Genomic DNA, 19,153 nt, shown 5'->3' on the forward strand with positions numbered 1-19,153 from the left:
CCTGGAAGCAGAGGTTGGCCACCTGCCAGGCACTGGGTCCGGGGGTGCTGGGCTGTCTTGGCTCATGTGTATCCCACATCTCCCCATCTGGCCTCCTCTGGGGCTGCCTTGTGACTCATATCCCTTTTTTGGGGGCTTTGTGACTGGGGCTATCGCCCCTGTGAGTCCCAGTACCTCCTCTCTAAAGCATGGCTGGCATGAGGTTTGCATAGAATCATGTTTCCACTAATCCATCCATCAGTCACCCATCCATCTACACACCCATCCCTCCCTCCATCCCTCCATCCATCCACCCATCCACCCACCCTCCCATCCATCCATCCACCCATCTGCTCATCCCTCCCTCCCATCCATCCATCTACCCATCCATTTATCCATCCATCCACTCATCCCTCCCTCCACCCTCCCATCCATCCATCCATCCACCCACCCTCCAATTCAACCATCCACCTACCCATCCATTCATCCCTCCATCCACCCATCCACTCACCCTCCCATCCATCCATCCATCCATCCACCCATCCACCCACCCATCCATTCATCCATCCATCCACTCATCCCTCCCTCCACCCTCCCGTCCATCCACCCACCCATCCATCCATTCATCCCTCCCTCCACCCTCCCATCCATCCATCCATCCACCCACCCTCCAATTCATCCATCCACCCAGCAGTCATGGGGGCTCCTACAGGATAGGAGAGGAGGCGGAAATAAGACACCCAGCCTGATGGGCTTCCCTGCCCACCTCCACCCAGTGTCATCTCACCACTGAGCCCAGCTAGCCTCCCTCCAGCTCTCTGGCCATCCTACAGAATCCTGAAAGCCTGGAAATGTGACCACCTCAGGGCCCCTCTACCTGGAATGCTCTTCCCTTCACCTCCCCAGGGGCAGCTCTTAATTGATCCCTCAGACACAGCTTCCAAATCACCTCCCCTGATTGCCCACGGGCCACATCTATTGGGGGCTTTTTGGTTGAATGTCTGCCTCCCATAGGAGAGAAGGTCCCTCGCCCCCCGGCCCACCGCCCCCTGCTGGGTGCTGGCCCCGGTGGCCTCTGGAGGGAGCAGCCCCACCCCCTCCTGCATCCACTCCTGCTGCAGCCACTTCCTCCTCGGCTCCTTATCTCCCGGGCCGCCCAGCTCCGAAAGCCACAGCCAACGTCTGCTTCCCCACAAGCCCCAACTGCCCGGCCCGGGGGGAGCGGGGAGCAGGCAAGCACCCTCGAGGTGGCCACCAAGGGCCGGGCAGCCCCCGCTCCCCACTCGTGGGCAACTTTCTTCTCTTTCAACCCAACCTCTGTCGGCCCCTCTGATCAGAAAACCAGGCAGGATGAGACGCCTCCTCACGAAAGTGGAAGTGTCCCATCTGGGGTGCTCCCTGCAGGTGCAAGCGCCCCGAACGACTGCCCAGAGCTGGGGTGGGGCCTGTGCCTTCCCAAGACCCTCTCGCTTCCCAGTTCGGAGAGGCCCCCCCACTTGCAGCCTGGAAAACGGGGCGAGGCGAGAACCCCAGCACCAGTGCGGGTGACAGCTGCACCGCCGACCCCGAGGCAGGCCATGCCCGGCGTCGCCCGCGGCATCTCCTCCCCGCACAGCCTGGGAGCTGGGACCACCGTGATCCGGGCGTCACACGCGCCGAGGAAACTGGCCAGGGTGACCCTGAATCCCACCCTGAGAGCAGGGGAAGCCAGGAGGGGCCATGAGGACAGTGGCGACGCCAGGGACTGGACCCTGGCTCCCGGGACCCTCCCCTCCACCTGAACCCTGGGGCCCCGGGGCAGTCCGCCCTGGGGGGACATGCACGTGGCAGCCCCTTCCAGGAACAGACAGGGTCTGTCCCTGCCTGGACGGTAGAAGGACGCCCACCTGCTGTGACGGTGGCCTCGGGGGGGGGCGGGAGGCACTGGGAGGGGTTCTTACTTGCTGCCCTGTGCCCTCTGCACTGCTCGGACTGCTCCCCACGGGCAGGAATTACCTACAATCCAATTCAGTTCTGTCGGAATAGCGCAGAAACCTGTGCATCAGCCCCGGCTCTGCGGGCTGCACACCTCTGGCCTGTCTGAGGCCCTGAGACTGCAGCCGAGGTGGGGTCCCCAGGGACTGACTGCCAGGCCAGTGGAGGGTGAGGGGCACACTTCGAGGGGTCTTCCCACGGCGGTCACCAGCTTCACCAAGTGGCCGTTTGAGTGACTGTGAAGGGCCCCGCCTCCCCTGTGCTGGGTGCCGAGTGGGGAGGGGGGTCTGGGACACCCGCTTCCGGGCTGAGTGGTCACAGAGGGCCCTGACCTTGTTTCTGGCGTCCGTCAGAGTGGGGAGCAGTCCAAACCCCCCAGCAACTTCCACCCGTGAGCCCGAATCGGCACTGTTCCCCAGGGCGTCCATCGGGAAGTGGGGTAAGGGTCCCTGAGGAGCCCCCATCCAGGAGGCCAAGCTCAGAGAGGGGTTTTGCCTGCCCAGCCTGGCGGGCAGTACTTCCAGGGTGGGTGGGGCCAGGACCCCCAGGCCGCAAGGGGAAAGCCCTGAGTGGAGGGGAGCTGGCCAGAGCGACAGGACCGGGATCTGACCAGGGCTGACCCAGAGGTCAGGTTCAAGGTTACAGGCGATGCCCTTGAACAGCTGGCCCTGGGCAGGTGGCCCTGGGGGAAGTCTGGCTGAGGGCAAGAGAGGGCAGAGACCCCCAAACCACCCCAGGCTGAAGACAGGGCCAGGCCAGAAGGGAGACAGGTGGGCTGGGCAGCGTGGGAGTTGGAGGCTTGCCCAGGATGGACACTGCCCCCATGCTGCTGAGCTGCGCCCCTGCCCAGGTCAAGGAAGCACACCCAGCGGGCCAGGCCCAGGGTGGGTGGGGTGTCACCGGCCGGGTGGTAGGAGGAAGTTGTTGGAAAGTCAGGACGGAATGGCCGTGAGGGAAAGCCAGGCAGGGCTGGGCCCAGATGGTTCCTGTTGAGGAAGCAGTGGGCACAGCTGCACGACTCTTCCTGGCCTGGCCACACTATCACAGCGACACAGCTGGCTGCCTCGCTGCAGGCTGCAGGCGACCTCCCCCACCGGCGCGTCCCCAGGCCCGCCCCGCATCACATGAGCCCCTGCGGCCGCCCGCCCCTTCCCCAGGCCAGCGGGCAGCGGCTGCTAGAAGGCCCAGAGCGGTCTGGGGGACAGAGGCCTCCGGCTTGGAGAAGCCCAGGCTGGCTGAGGCCCCTGTCTTTCCCTCGAGGGCTCACGAGGTCGGGAAGGGCGCCCAGGGCCGTGCTCAGGCCCGGCTCCCGCCAGCAGCAGGATTCAGTCTCCTGGACCCACCTCCAGCTCCATGTCCCGTGCGTCCCCCGCGCTGGAGAGTGGGCTCACGGCGCCCACCAGCTGCTCAGCGCCTAGGGGTCCCAGGAAGGGCGGCCCAGGTAAGGGGATGGGGCAGGGGGAGGGGCGGCCCGAGCAGGTGGCGAGGCTGTGACATCTCCACGCTGCCGCCTGCCTGGCCCTGTTGACTCACCCCCACCGTCAGCACGGCCTCCCACCGGGCACAGGCCTGCACAGCTGGGGCAGGTGGCCGGGGAGGACCCGGCAGGTGCCAGGCCGGCGGGCAGGCCCCACCCAGAGGCAGATGCTAGAGGCGGGGGCCGCTCAGTCCCTCTAAGAGGGGTGGGTTCTGTCGGCCTCAGGGAGCAGGGCCCCGGAGTCAGCAAGGAAGAAGGTGTGCAAGCTGGTGGGGGCCCCTAAGACTTGGAGGTCGGATGAGGAAACTGAGGCCAGATGGAGAGGGCCTGGCCCAGGGCCCCGGGAGAGAGTGATGGTCCAGGACCTGGCCCCAGGCCCCACTGAGGACCGCCCCTGCCAGGGCTCCCACCCAGTGGAGCCAGTGCCAGGGAGAAGTGGTCGCACAGGGCGGACCCCCCCGTGGGCTGCTGACTGGGGGGTGCAGGAGGCCGTGGCCCTCCCTGACACCCGACCCCAGCTGCAAGGTCGCCTGCCCGGCTCTCCCAGGACTCGGGAGCCAGCAGAGCTGTAGGCAGGCGGCCCCGCTCCACAGCCACGGCCACGTGCCCACGGTCCCAGGAGCACAGAGTCCCAAGTCTCACTGCGGGGTGCAAGCACGCCCTGCCACTCGCCCTGGCGCCCCGACCCCACACAGCCCATCTCCCCTGCAGAGGGACCGCCTCCCCTGAGCAGGTCCCCGCCTGCCCCACCCAGGGCCCCGAGGGCCAGCTCCCTACACGGGTCTGCCCGGCGCTCAGCACCTCCAGGACTAGAATCCCGGGTGTGCAAGGCCCGCCTCTCCCCACAGTAACGAGCATGCTGCTGGCTCTCCCGAGTGCGGGTGGTTCAAGGACGTCGCCAGGGAGGCGCCAGCCACTGGCCTGGGACACGGTCGCCCTGCCCTCGGGCTGGCCAGAGGCGCCAGTCCCATCCGGCTCCAGCTGGGCACCACACAGCTGCCCCTCCTTTCCCGGGGCAGCCCTGCCTGACCCCACTGTTCTGGGACCACCCGCCCCTCCTCACCTGGGGCCGGCCCCTCCTCACGTAGGCCTCAGTTTCCTCGTGTGTCAGGCCCCGTCCTTCTGCCCACCGAAGGGGTCAAGGAGCGGCTTCTCAGAGGCGGGGGAGGGAGGGGGGAGGCAGATGAGACTGCTGGCTGCTGTTGTGTTTGGATGGTGGAGTGCCAGCCCGTGAAAGGGGTTTGAGGCCAGGAAACGCGATGTACCCTCTGTGCGCATGATGTCTCCTGCGGTGTTGGTCGGGCTGCGGGCCCTTGGAGAAGATGGTCTCGGTGGACCTCCGATGCAGAATCCCAGCCGCCGCATCGGGGGCACTTCTCACTTGGGAGGCTTTGCTGGGAGGAGGGAAAGCAGTGGCTCGTGCGTTTGGCTGGGGGCTTGCCTGGGCGCGGGGGTCCCAGCCCTGGGACACTGGCTTTTCGGAGCTCACGGCCCATCTTCTCTAAATCACCTGGCCCCAGGCGATAGGCACAGCCACACATCCTGCTCCCCAGGTCTCCTTAGGGGGGCAGATGCTGGGCCCTACATTGCCAGACATCACCACCAGGGGAGGTGGCAGATGGAGCTGGGCTGGAGGGAGCCCATGGGGGCTGGGGGCCCGGGGAGCCTGGGGGTGGGGGACGGGCCCGTGCATCAGTGCTGCTCTGTCCTGCAGGCTTCCCAAGAGCCCGTGAAAACCTTTGAGACCCCAAATGTTAAGTAGCGCCCAAACCACAAAAAGAATAGTAAGTAGTATCTTTTAAAGCCGAACCTGTCTCTCTGGAGAACAAATGTGCGTGAACCCTGCGCTGCCCTCCTGCTCAGCAGGAGGCGGGGCGGGGCCGAGGGTGGGGAGGACGACAGACCCGCTGGGGTGGCGTGGCAGAGGATGGGGATCCGTCAGGACCCCACGGTGTGGTGGGGCCGCTGGCAGCAGGTGGGAAGGAACAGTGCTGTTTAGTGCTGAGTGTTCACTGCACTCAGATTTATTAGGTGCCGGACCTCCTGGCGGTCCAGTGGTTAAGACTCGGTGCTTCCACTGCAGGAGGCCCGGGTTCCATCCTCGGTCGGGGAACTAAGATCCTGCATGCCGAGCGGCCTTAGATTTATTAGGTGCCAACTGTGTGCACTAGAAGCTGGGCTCCTGCCAACGAGAGGTGGGAACCAGGACACCAGCCGGGCTGCCTCAGGCAAAGGAGGTTTGGGGACAATGCCCCGTGACCACCCCGGGGAAGAAACTGAGTCAGGCCTGTTCAGTGTCACCTAAGAGGGACAGGTGGGGCCCAGGTGGCAGATTTCGAGGGAGACAGGGAGTGTCCCATCACCGGAAGGTCCAAGCAGAGGCAGCTGGGGCCTTAGGGGGTGTTGGGCGAGATCCCATGGAGAGCGCTGTCCTGGGAGCCTTGGGTCGCCTGGTCCCAGGGGGTGGGGTTCAGAGGTCACCACTGTCACCAAGTGGGCTTGCCCTCCCTCCCCCCATCCTCATCCTCCCCCTCCAGCTGCATCCCCCCCACCCCCGACCACAGGCTCTTCTCTGGAACGTTCTCTGCCTGGAATGCCCTTCCCTGTTGTATTAATTTCCTGGGGCCACTGTAACAAACCACCACAAACCAGGTGACTTACGACAGAAATCTACTCCCTCCCAGCTGTGGAGGCCAGAGTCTGAAATGAAGGGGTCGCAGGGCTGGGCGCCCTCCAGAGGCTCTGGGGGAGGGTCCTTCCTGCCTCTTCCAGCTCCAGGGGGCTCCAGGTGTCCTTGGCTGGCGGCCACGTCCTTCTTATCTCTGTTCCCGTCTTCCCATGGCCTCTCCCCCATGTCTCTACCTCTTCTCCTCTTCTTATAAGGACAGTTGTCTTTGGGTTTAGCGTGACCTTTCCAGATGACCAGAGCTCCGACCGTCCCGTCTGCGTTCCAGGCAGCAGGATTGGGGTGAAGGTACCCACAGCCTGCAGCCAGCCGCCTCCGTCACAGCCAGGGCCAGGGCTTGGGCACGTGGCCTCCAGCTGCCAGGGGGCCCAGTGGTGCCTCCGGGGCCACACGGTGCAAGAGGGGAGCCAGGTTATCAGAAGCCCACATGGTCTCCCAACTGCCCGCTGCCCCATTTTTCATTCAGCCGAGGCCCCTGGGACATGCTTTCAGGGCTGTCGGGAGACGGTCAGCTATGGACACTGGGGAATTCACACGGGGAGGGCCCGGGGCGTCTGGGGTTGGCGTGTGCGTGCAAGGACGGCAGAGTCCACAGCCCCTCTCTGCAATGCGGGACTGAGGACAGAGCCCCACGGTGACCGTCCATCTGCGTCTCTGTGCAAAGTACTGCAAGTGCTTTGTCATTTGATTTCCTCTGTACCGTCGCCGCACTCAGGATGGCAGTCCCGTCCCTGCTTTGCTCACACTCTGCAGGGCCTTCTCCCCCTCCTCAGGCCTGTCCCCACGTCTTGTTGACCACATGGTGCTGGGGGCTCCTGTGTCAGGGTCATGGCTCAGGGCTGCCAAGCCCCACGTGCTGCGGTGACTGCCATCTCAGAAGAAGATACCGAGGTTCTGAGGGGCACACAGCAGGCAAGAGCAGAGGTGTGATTGAACCCGGCTCTACTGACCCTGCAGGACAGATGGAGTGGGGGCCCATTTTGGGTGGAAAGCGGGACCTGGACACTCTGCCAGATCAGTTGGTCCTGGCAGGAAACTGCTAGCGCGACCACCAGGCAACAGAGTGTGGACTGTTTGATGAGGAACCACTTACAAAGGTCAAACAGAGCAGCCAGGTCAGCGCAGAAGTCTGGGGGCCGATACAGCCTGACCTGAGGGGTGAGAGGGGAGAAGGGGAAGGAGCTGAGAGAGGGGCCAGGAGACGAGTGGAGTGGGCTGAGCCCCGGAGAGTGGACGGCAGGACAAACACCCACATCTTCCTTCCCCACCCCACATCTCCTGGGCCTGACCAGTCCCGGGCCAGCCGCCAGGGCACAGGGCAGAGGAGCAGGGGTGCAGCTCTGGGGCAGACAGAGGCTCTGGACTGAGTCCCCATCGCCCCATGTCCTGTGTCAGGACCCAGAACAAGTCTGGGGGAGGGAGGATTCCACTCCACCCCAGGTCCTGGGAAGAGTGGGGCTCCCTAAGCCCCCTGCCCCGGGGCAAATGTGAAGCATTCTTTCCCTGAGACCCGCAGTTTCCATGCTGTCCCTATCGCACAAGCCTGTGGGGCAAGACTTCTGCGGGCAGCCAGCAGGAGGACACCGGCCACCCGTGTCCTCCCCACCCATCAGACAGCAAAACTGAGCCTCAGAAGACAGAGCCGCAGGGCGGGGTGATGCCCAGGGGACAGGGTGCAATCCAGGCCAGCTTCCTGAAGGAAGTGGTCCTGCGGGGGCGGCGGGAGAAGGCAGAGACTTTCACTTCTTGAAGCGTCTTGACTGAGAAGAAAGGCACTGGTGCTAACCTCTCACACCTTCACTTCCGTGACTGCAGTGGAGGAGGGAGAGGAGGCCAGGGCAAAGAGGGGCCTCCCCTGGACTCCGTGACGGGGCCAGAGGTGACGCTGCAGTGGCGCTAGTGAAATTCTCATCGTTAAACCCCACCTAGGTCCCACTGGCACAGCCAGGGCCGGCAAACACCCTGGGCTGGGCGGTGACCGTCAGAGTGCAGCCCAGGATGGAGGTGGCCTCCGTGGGGACCCCATCCAAAGGTCTTCGGGGGGGGGCGGTTTGACAGGCTCTTCTCGTGGAGCTCTGGGGAGTCGCTCTGTCATTCCGCCGTTTGCAAGAGTGAGCCCAAGAAAAGGCAAGTGAGATCACCTCTCACCTGTGTGCACGCCGGGGGTGGGGGGGCTTCCCCCGCCCCGCCTCCTGTCCCCCCCGCACCCGCCCTGCCCTCCAGCCGGCACCTGGCCGCCCCTCCAAAACCCCAGGCACCTCCAGCCCCAGCGCCGTTCCCTCCCTGTGCACTCCTCCCCCGGGCGTCTGCAGGGCCCCCTCCCGTGCCCCCCTTCAAGTCCTTGCTCGGGTTACCCTCCCCTCACCCCGCACACGTGCTGTTTCCTCCTTCGTTTCCCGCTCTCCCCGACAACGGAGGCGGCGCAGGGTTACACACCTCGTCGTCGTCTGTCTCCCGGGCGTGCTGGCTCCTCTGCCTGCTTGCCGTGGCGCACTCGGTGCCCAGAGCGGTGCTGCCGTGGCCCCTGGCACTGGGAGGTGAATGCATCCCGTGTCCAGATGACTGGACCACCCCGCACGCAGCAAGCCTGCTGACCAGCACAGGGGCTGTGGGGAGCGGCTGCGTTGGTCTCCAGGTTCTAGATGTGCCATCACAGCCACTGTCAGACAGGACCTGAGGCCCAGAGATGGGGGCAAACTGCCAGGGGTCACACAGCAAGCAGGGCCAGGGCTCAGAGTTGGACCCGGGCCTAGCGGCCCCTCTCAGCCCCTCCCAGCCCGAGGGCCCCTCCATGGGCACCAGGGTCCCCTCCCCTGCAGCCTGAGGCATGGACGGTACCAGACCGCCTGCCCTCCCATCTTCTCTCACCGTGTCCTCTACAGGGGGACGCAGGGCCCAGAGAGGGGATGTGACTGCCAAGGCCACAGGCTGCAGTCACAGGACGCCCCAGGTGGGGTGGCTTATAAAGAGCAGACAGTTGTTTCTTGCAGATGAGGAGGCTGGCCATCCAAGACCAGGGTGCTGGCAGATTTGGTGTCTGGTGACAGCTCCCTGGTCCACAGCCCGCTTGCTCCCCACCCTAAACAGCACTTCCGGGAAAGGACCAGGGAGGGGGCTGGGAAGGGCCAGCGGGCCGGAGGGTGAGGCTGACTGGAGGAAGGGGCAAGCACCTCCCGCCATCCCCGTGGGTTCCGTTGCCTTGGAAACACTGACCTGCTGACAGTCCTCCGTCCCAGGCATGGAGGAACAGCCCCCTTTTCCTGCCCCCTGTCCCAGCGCCCACTTGGCCACAGGACCCTGGTGGGGCATTTGTACCCTCGCCTATCTGGCCCTGGGGCCTGGGTCAGGGGCCTGGGCATGCACACACCCCTCCCCCAGCTCCTGAGCCGGCAGGTGGCCCCTCTGCTCCGGGCGGGAGGGCTCAGGTGGCACTGCCAGGAGCTGGGCAACCCTTGGGTGACGAGTGGGTTGTGCACAGGAGGCCTGCTCCTTGGGCAGCAGAGGCTCCCTGAGTAGGCCGTGACCTCGGACGCAGCCCCCGGGGCAGCGACAGTAGGGACACAGGAGGGTCCTCCAAGGTTGTTCCCTAAGAACAGGCTGCAGGCCTTGGACAAGGGGGCAGAGGGGACGGGCCACTCCATTCCAGACGCCTTCCTGGCCCTGGGCACGGCTTCTTCCCAGTAACCCTTCAAAGACATCACTGGCCTGGCTGTACAGATGAAGACAAATCAGAGGGGTCAAGAAACCTGCCCAAGGTCACACAGCAAGTCACTAGCAGGGCTGAGGCCTCCCTGTCTGCCCAGCGCCCTCCCTGGGAGGAAACGCAGTTGAGGTGGGGCCTCAGGAAAGGGACCCCTTTTGCACCCACCACTCCCCATGTGGGAGCTGCACCCAGCAGCCCAGACCCTTGGCTGAACCCTCTGAGAGCCTACAGTGGGTCTGCTGGCTCTGCACTAGGGAGCCCAAGGCAGGTGCCGCCTGGCGCCCCAGCTGACACCTGGATAGAGCGCTGCCCCAGCTGATGCCCGCAGAGCCGCCGCCCGGCCTGGCCGTCGGGGCGAAGCCCTGTGCTGCCTGCTGCTCTGAAGCCTTTGGAAAAGTGGGCCGGGCCTGCCCCAGGTTAATACCCCATGTTGACGCACTCGGGCTTTCTGAGGGCCCAGTCCGTGCTGCCGAGGTCTCGAGGAGGGTGTGGCCTCTGGGTGCGGCTTTCACCCCACGGGTGCAGAAACTGGTCCCTTCCTGAGAGGAAGCGGCGTCGGGCCACCTGCTCCGTGGGGCTCACAGCCTGGAGGGGCCGGGGTACGAAGGCGCACACGTCAGAGGGCAGAGGGTGGGGCCTTGCAGGTGGCCCGTCCTCGCCCTAGAGACGTGGCCAGTGTCCAAGCTGCCCTCGGCCTGGGCAGAGGGGGAGCCTGAGGGCCTGGCCCTCACGCTGGCCGTGTCCCTTCCCTGGGCCTGTGGGGCTTCACAGACGCTGCAGGGAAGGGACATGAGGTGCAGGGCCAGGAGACCCGAGAGGGACAGGAGGGGTCTGCATAGCCCGGCTTCGCCGACCTCAGTTTGCTCGTGGCAAGGGCAGTCGGTTGGACCAGATCATGGCCGGGAGGGGAGGGCTGGGCTGGAAACCAGCTCCTTCACTCACCCCGGGACCCAGCAGGCCTGTCTCCTCGTCTGTGACATGGGGGTGGCAGCCAGCCCCCGAGAGGCTGGAGGATGGTGGGGGAGGACCCCGGCACCTGCCTGGCCCTCCCCAGGTCCAGGCCCGCCTTTCTCGCCCCCTCCTCGGATCCTGGCTGCGACCCCCTGCCTGCACCCCCTCCCCGGCCAAGGCCCCTCACAGGGGTGAAGAGGGAGCCCCGTGGAAGGAACTGGGGATTCACCCGCCCTCGGGCTCCCAGCGCTTCCTACTTCCCTCCCAAATTGGGGTGCATTTTGAGTGTGTGGAAAGCCCCGACCTCACAGGGCCTGGGAGCGGGCAGCGCGGTGGGAGGGAAGACAAGCAGGAGGGGTGCTGGGACCCTCGCGTCTCAGGCCAACTTGATGGGGCCTCCTCAGAAACGGGTCCCCTCTGCCGAGCTCCGGGGCTGGGGCGGTGGGGGTCTTCCCACAGCTGGGTCCTCTTATTAAGAGAAAAGATCTAAGGTTCCAGCCTCGCTCTGAGCAGAGTGGCCGGCCCGGACACGGGACCCCAACACCCAGACCCTGGAGCTCAGAGAGGTCACGGTTTGCCAAGGGGTCCCTGGGCCTACCTCCCCAGGACGCTGCCCGCCGCCGCCAGCCCCCCACTGCTGGCCGCACACCCACTCCTGCCTCAGGACGGGAGGGAGACATCCTCCCCCTGGAGGCTCAGGGCACCCGGCCCCTGCCTCTCCCTTCCTGTTTCTCAGGAGGGGGGCATTGCCTTGATGTACCCCCAGCCCTGGACAGATGGACGCACAGATAGACATCAGACTCGTTCCCACCCCTCCACCACCACAGCGTTTTCTAGACCCAGGGTCAGGACCCGACATCCTAAAAGCAGGTGACAAAAAATGCAAGTCAGAACAGTATCGTTCCCATTCATGGCCCCCAGGTGTACTGCACCCACCCGCCGCCCGTCCTCCGGGGCTCAGGAGGCCGGTCGAGAGGCTCTGCTTGGCCCTGGCCCCTCAACCGGGGCTTCCTAGTCGGCAGCGCGGGGGGCTGTCCCCACCTGGGGGGCTCTCCGGGCGGGGGCTGCCACCCGGAGCTGCAGGGCAGAGAGCACAGCTGGCTCGAGGGGAGACGGGAGCAGGCGGCTTCCTGTGGAAACCGAAACTGCCAGGTGCTTCCCTCCCTCCCGCGGGGACCCAGAGACAGCTGGACCCGGTCCTGCAGCCCTGCCCCGCCGAGCTGCCTCTCCTTCAGGCAAATGCCCCACGTCCAGACTGCGCTTCTCACCCGTCACCACGACGACGACTGCTTCCCTGGGCCTCAGGTCACCACCTGCCCCTCACCCTCAGTGCGCAGACGAGGCCCAGCGGCCCCAAGGCTCTGCCACCCCCTGGGGCTGCCCGTCCAGCCTGAGCCACCCTGGTGCAGGATTTCAAAGTCTTTGGGCAAAAGCAGGTGCGAAATACCTGAGTAATGTTTAACTTGAATACATGTGAAAATGATGTCGTTCCAGATAGATCAGATTTACCAGAACACAGCATTAAAGCCAATTGCCCTGGCTGCCAGAATATGAAACACTTAGCCTGCGGCTTATGTCCACTTCCTACTGGTCGGGCTGCTGAGCCCACAGGAAGCAGGAGACAGAAGAGACAGGTCTGGTCATTGCCCGCAGCTGGGCCTCGGACGCACCGCCTGCATCCCATTGTCTCCTGGCCCACCTTTCATTTAAATTGTGGAAGAATTCGCCCCGGCCAGGAAAGCCCCATCCCAAGCCAGGCGAGCAAGCTTCGCTTTGCTCCAGAGTCTGCTCCCCCATCACCACTTCTTCTTAAACAGGAATTGTTATAGATCCAGTGCCCCCCACCCCTGGAGGCTGCACCCCTGCCCGTGCTGCAGCGGCAAGACGGGATCGGAAGTCACTGAAAGCCAGGCTGCTGGGCCTGGACCCAGCTCAGGGTGCCCTGCGAGGTCCCCAAACTCGGACCCATGTCATCATCTGTAAAATGCGGACGGTGTCACACGTCAGCACTGGGAGCCGCCCACCTGTGGAACCGTCCAAAGGACTGTGTTTATCTGTGTGTGTCTTTCCCAGATACATTGCGATTTTCTGTTTTAAATTGTTACATAGGAGTATCACGTTCTGTGCATCTTTTGCAACTTTGTGTTCTCTCCACGATGATAGATAACACTGGATCCGTGCAGGTGCTGCCTGCGTTGCCCTGCGGCCCCATGAGTCCCCACGAGCCCAGGCAGTGGGAGGGTAGGGCTGCAAGGAGACCCCACCTGGCTCCCATTGAGAATGGCCTTTCGTACAGCCACGTGTCCAGCGTGATGTGGGGTGTTTCTGGAGGTCATGAAACCTCCCTATGGCTCCTGGGGAGGCCCAGTTCACCGAAACTAGTGTGGGCGGGGTCGAGGCACTGGCACCTGGGCACCAAGCATGTGCAGGCCTCAGCTCGACCTAGTCCGACCCTTTCTGAACGTGGGCTCAGCGTCATCCCGGGTGAGGCTGTGGTGGGGAGTCCAGCTGTGACGAGCAGGGGGAGAGGCCGGTCGGTGTGTGGCCCCCTCGCTGTGCACCATCCCCTCCCTGACTCTAGCCCCACTCCAGACCTTTGACGTGAGGCCTGGGTGGTGGAAAGTCCTGGCGTGTGTGGGCCAGCGGGCCGGAGGCCTCCAAGCTGGGAAACCCCGCTCCTCTCCAGAAAGCCAGAAACGGGGCTCTCAGCAGCCCCTCCACGACGCTAGAAGGAAGAGGCGGCCGAGGGGACTTTTGTGCCTGCCTGTTGGCTGCCTGAGCCTCCACCCCTGCCCCTGGTACCCCCCCCCCCCCGCACAGCACTGCACAGAGGGGGCCTCGGCCTGTCTTGGAGGGGTCGGGAGACTGAGCTGCTGAGCACACACCCCCTTCCACCCCTCAGCGAGGCCAGGAACGTGTGACAGGCGGCGCTGGCTGCAGAGGGCGGGCAGCTGGGCTGGTGCGGGCAGGACGGGGTCAGAGCAGCCGGATTGGGGCCCAGGGGGCAGTGGGGGCCTGGCAGGGGGTGCTGTAATAACAGTGGCGTGTCACCAAGCTCTCCCTGTTCCCTGGAGGGAGAGCTCCTGCAGCCCCGACACCGTGGCTGGTGGGAAGCGGGCCTGCCATGTGCTGGATGCCAGGTCCTACCCTCCAAGCCAGTGGCTCAGGGGATTTTTATTACTTTTGGCTGGCATGTCCCCTAAAATTTTTTTGAAAAATCGAACCTCCTTTAAGATGATATTTCTTACAAAGCGGCCTTACTGGGCTCAGTCACACCCGACCCTGGGCTGCTGTTTTTTGGTGGATAACAGAGGCCTGGGGCCACTAGAGAAGTTTTGGAAGGTGACAGTTAGCTGGCCACAAGAAGGGCTGACCTTAACACTCCCATGAGACATTTGGAGTGAGCAGTGCACAGAGGCACACGCCAGTTTCACAGACTCCCCACCCTGCAGGCACCCTGCCTGCTCGGTAGGAAACAGGCCTTGAGCCCCTGGTGGGCATCACACTGAGCCCCTGGTGGGCATCGCACTGCAAATGTTACTGAACTGAACTTGGGTCTGCTTGCCCATGCTCAGCAGAGCTGATCTCCTGATGCTGTGCTGTGATGAAGGAAAGTACAGCGTTTATTACAGGTGCCAAGCAAGGAGAATGGGAAGCTCATGTTCAAAAGACCCAAACTCCCCGATGGCTTTCAGGGAAGGAGTTTTAAAGGTCGTGTGAGGAAGGGGGATGCAGGGTGTCTGAGCAGCTCATGCACAATTCTTGTATTGGTTGGCATCAAGGTGAAATTTCGAGCATCACCAGCCTTCTGGTTTCAACCGGTCTGGGGTCTATGTGCTTGTGGTCATCAGTTTTCACCTCGTGGGGGTCGGCTTCCTGTAAAAACAACTTAGGAATGTGCATCAGGCCTTTATCCAAATCTCTTTATAAATTTATTTATTTATTTATTTTTATTTATGGCTGTGTTGGGTCTTCGTTTCTGTGCGAGGGCTTTCTCTAGTTGCGGCAAGCGGGGGCCACTCTTCATCGCGATGCGCGGGCCTCTCACTATCGCGGCCTCTCTTGTTGCGGAGCACAGGCTCCAGACGCGCAGGCTCAGTAGTTTTGGCTCACGGGCCCAGTTGCTCTGCGGCATGTGGGATCTTCCCAGACCAGGGCTCGAACCCGTGTCCCCTGCATTGGCAGGCAGATTCTCAACCACTGCGCCACCAGGGAAGCCCCCTATCCAAATCTTTCAGGGGACTGGGAGTTCAGTGATTCTGCTCTGTGGCTGGTTTAGAGTCTAAACTGTAACCAATTTCCTGGCCCAACAAGTATTCTTTGTTTCTACATCTTCACATTTTGTAATCATTCACTCTTTTTTAAAATTTATTTATTTATTTATTTAGTTAGTTAGTTAGTTAGTTAGTTTTGGCTGGTTGGGTCTTCGTTGCTGCACACGGGCTTTCTCTAGTTGCGGCGAGCGTGCGCTACTCTTTGTTGTGGTGCACGGGCTTCTCATTGCGGTGGTTTCTCTTGTTGTGGAGCACAGGCTCTAGGTGCGTGGGCTTCAGTAGTTGTGGCACGTGGACTTCAGTAGTTGTGGCTCTTGAGGTCCAGAGCGCAGGCTCAGCAGCCGTGGTGCACGGGCTTAGTTGCTCCGCGGCACATGGGATCCTCCCAGACCAGGGATCGAACCCGTGTCCCCTGCATTGGCAGCCGATTCTTAACCACTGCACCACCAGGGAAGTCCCTGTAATCATTCACTCTTGAGCCAGGTTTTTGAGGCTTGGGCAGGCCTGGAAAACTAAAGCAAAAGCCTTTTACTTTAATGAACAGGGACACAGGGGCCTGTATATGGGTTCACAAATATCCTTCTAAACCAATGGGGGACGTAGGACTGTGGGTGATGGTGCTGATGGGCCAGTTCAAAACATCTAAACATTGTGGTTTAAACAGTCAAAGTTCAAGTGGTCCAGCGGATCATATATTTCATGCTGCACACGTGCTTGGGACCTATTTTCATGACAACCCTGAGGCTGCAGGTTTAGCACCTTGACTAGTGGAAATGTTGCCACAAAACCAAATTGTCAGGGCCCAGACTGACATTGTCAGCTTTAATTCAAATAAGCATGTTATTAATGACTCAACTGTCTCACTTTGGAATTCCACTTCTGGTATAAATGGATGGATGGCAGATGGATGGGTGTGGGTGGGTGATGAATAGATGGACAGGGAGAAAAAAAAGAAAGCAGGAAGGCAGGAAGGTAAGTTAAAGCAAACCTCTCAAAAAGCTATAAACGTGATTCTTCTATGAAAGTGTAGTAAGCACATGTCAGAGACGTGTCTCCCTCATTGCTGAGGTAGCCAGCCAGGTGGCAAAGGCGACTCAAGGGAGGACACAGCAATTTTCCAACCCAAAAACAGAGAATGCCGCCCTGAGACCCCTAAACACAGTCATGAAGCACAGTCTTCTCTACTGAGCAGAAACGGTCTGCAACTTGTCTGTTTCCTGCAAGTTAACACCTAACTTACAGCGTCTGGGACCCAATCAGCATCAATAGAAAGACATCCAGGCATGTTCCGAAAGGCCCACTGACCTTGGCAGCCTGGCTGGACATGAGGGCATGGGTGGCCCTCTGCCTTGTCACTCATTTGGGACAGGTGTTTCCATCAGACGAAGGCAGGGGAGGCCCGGAGACTCGCTGGGTCTTTATACGCTGAGGCAAAGCACTGGGATGGGTTCAGCCTGCAGGAGAGAAGGAGGATCAGGAAAGGAGAGGAGAGAAGAACGGGCAGACCACAGGCCTCGTTTCCTGCTGGAACAATCTGGAAGTTGAGGACCCCAGGATTCCTTCAAGCTCTCTTGCCCAGGTAGCTGCAGAGTCTTGGGCACATGCCCGTTGGGAAGACCCGGCCACAGACCAGAGCAGCCTGCCCGCCGCACCGGCCAGGGCTTGGGGGGCCGGAAGGCTCTTTGTTCTCTTCCGTTGGAAGACAGAACCCCTCTTCTTTCTGCAGATACTGCTGCAAGCCAACTGCCCCCCTCACGGTGAGAGACGGGGACCTCTCCAACCTCTGTGCGGGGGCCGGGCCTCGACCCCAGTCCTGCTGCCGCCCCCGCCTCACCTCCCGCCGGCTCCCTGCCCATGGGGCCCGAGCTCTACCTTCTGGGTCATCAGGAGGCTCTTCTCTCCAGGGTCTGTGGTTCGCCTGGTCGTTCCCCCCCAGAACAGAGCACGGCACATCAGGTGCTGGAGAAACATCGCTGAGAGAGAGAATCTGGAGAACGGCTGAGTGGCTAGAAGCCTGGACGAACCCTGAAAACATACTCAGTGAAAGAAGCCGGACACAAAAGGCCATGTATTACACGACGCCACTCATACAAAAGGTCCACAAGAGGCCACTCCACAGGGATGGACAGCAGATTCGGGGTTGCCAGGGGCTGGGGCAGGGGCCGTGCTTCCTGTTGTAACACCAGGCTCTGCGGACGCCTGCACTGGGGGGTGCCAAGTGCCCCCAGGACCAAAGGAGATGCTGAGAGTAACGACGCTCCTCGGGGCCCAGTGAATGTCACCCCTGAAACGTGGGTCCTGGGAACCTGGACATGTTGCCGTCCTTTCACGTGGACCTTTGGGTGGCTGGCCCACTGGCTGGCCTAGCTGCAGGGCACCCAGGAGCCTGCGCCCCTCGCAGCTGTGGCAGGCGTGGCCAATCAATCGCTGCACCTCTCTGCCGAGCGCAGCGGGGGCCTCAGCACCCTTCACAGCACCGTGCTCCTGGGGCCAGTCCTGGCCGGTGGTCGCACGCTCTCCATGGGGAGCTGCTGTCCCCCATCCCCGGCTGGTACTTTTGTCAAATGGAATTAAAATGTCACGACGGCATCCAACTGGGGCAGAAGCTTCCACCACCGACCGTCGCTTTCTGCACGACTCTCGTCTTTGGACCACTCTTAGCTCAGATCGCTTTGTCCTGGGCAGTGTGAGTCACACGGCTTTTCTGAGTCTCCTTTGTGCATCATTACGGCAGGCTTTAGGAAGCCCTAGAGGCCCCAGAGCAGGAGGACACAGCCTGTGCTCCACCGCTTGCTCAGGACGAGACCTCGGACAAGATGTGTAACCTCTCTGGGTTCTGTTACTTCATCCGTGAAAGTTCAAATTTCAGATAAACAATATTTTAGTACATGTCCCAAATACTGCCTGGGACACACTCGTGCTGAAAATTATTCACTGCTTATCTGAAATTGAAATTTAACTGAGCATCTATATTTTTATTTCCTAAATCTGGCAACCCCATCCATGAAGGATTCGAACCCTGTCTCCAAAAGGATTGTGTTCAGCTGCAAATAGCAGAAAACCTAACAGCAGTAGAACAGGATTTGTTTGTCTTTGTCCATGTAACAAAAACTCAGAGGCAGGTCGTGGAGGCTGGTGCAGCCGTCCGGGACACAGGCTATTTTACTCTTTCTATTCTACCTCCTCTTACTTGTGGCTTCCTAGCTGCAAAGTGGCTGTGTCACTTCCAGGCATCACATCTGCCTCCCAAGCAGGAAGAAAGGGGAAAAGAGAAGGTGCAGAGGACAAAAACTGGACCAGACCCTTCTTATAAAGAAAGCAAGGCTTCTGTAGAAACCCCAGTCGGCAGACTTCTGGTTACGCCCAGGATGGGGGGTCCAGTCCCCACCTCTGAAGCTCCTTCCCAAACCAGGACTTTCTGGCTTCTAATTTCTCAACTTCTCTGCTGTTTTCAAAAAACCTCTGTGCCCAAGGTCAATCCACCCGGCCACGGCCCCATGGGGCCATTTCACAAGTGGTCATCCTCGCTGAACTTGGAGGAAGAGGGGGAGACCGCACTGTCCGAAACCCGGGCTGGGAAATCACTGCTCTCCCACCTTGTCTGCAGGGCCTCCTGAGGTCAGGCAGTGGGAGCTGGGACGGGGCCCCGAAGGGTCTGCTCTTGCATCTGCAGTCATCTATCCCTCCGAGGGGCCAATGGACTCATCTTCGCGGGAACTTGACTGGTCTTTTTATTTTATTTTATTTTATTTTTTTAAAGTCTTTATTGAATTTGTTACAATATTGCTTCTGTTTTATGATTTTTGGTTTTTTGGCCACAAAACATGTGGGATCCTAGCTCCCTGACCAGGGATCAAACCTGTACCCCCCGCAGTGGAAGGCGAAGTCTTAACCACTGAACCACCAGGGAAGTCCCTTGACTGGTCTTTTTAAACAAAGATCCAGCCTTTCCCCACCAGGGTCCTGGACACCAGCGTTTCCCTCTCCCCATTTTCTCTCCATCACTTTTCCAAGTAGCTGGAGGAAAGAGGAGACCCCGAACATCCCTGGGACCCTTCTCCCCTACTCCCCTCTCCTGCTCTGTTTCCCTCCATCTCGCTCCCCATCCA

The sequence above is a fragment of the Balaenoptera borealis genome (assembly GCF_965194805.1).
Source record: "Balaenoptera borealis genome assembly, chromosome: 19".
Classification (NCBI taxonomy): Eukaryota; Metazoa; Chordata; class Mammalia; order Artiodactyla; family Balaenopteridae; genus Balaenoptera; species Balaenoptera borealis.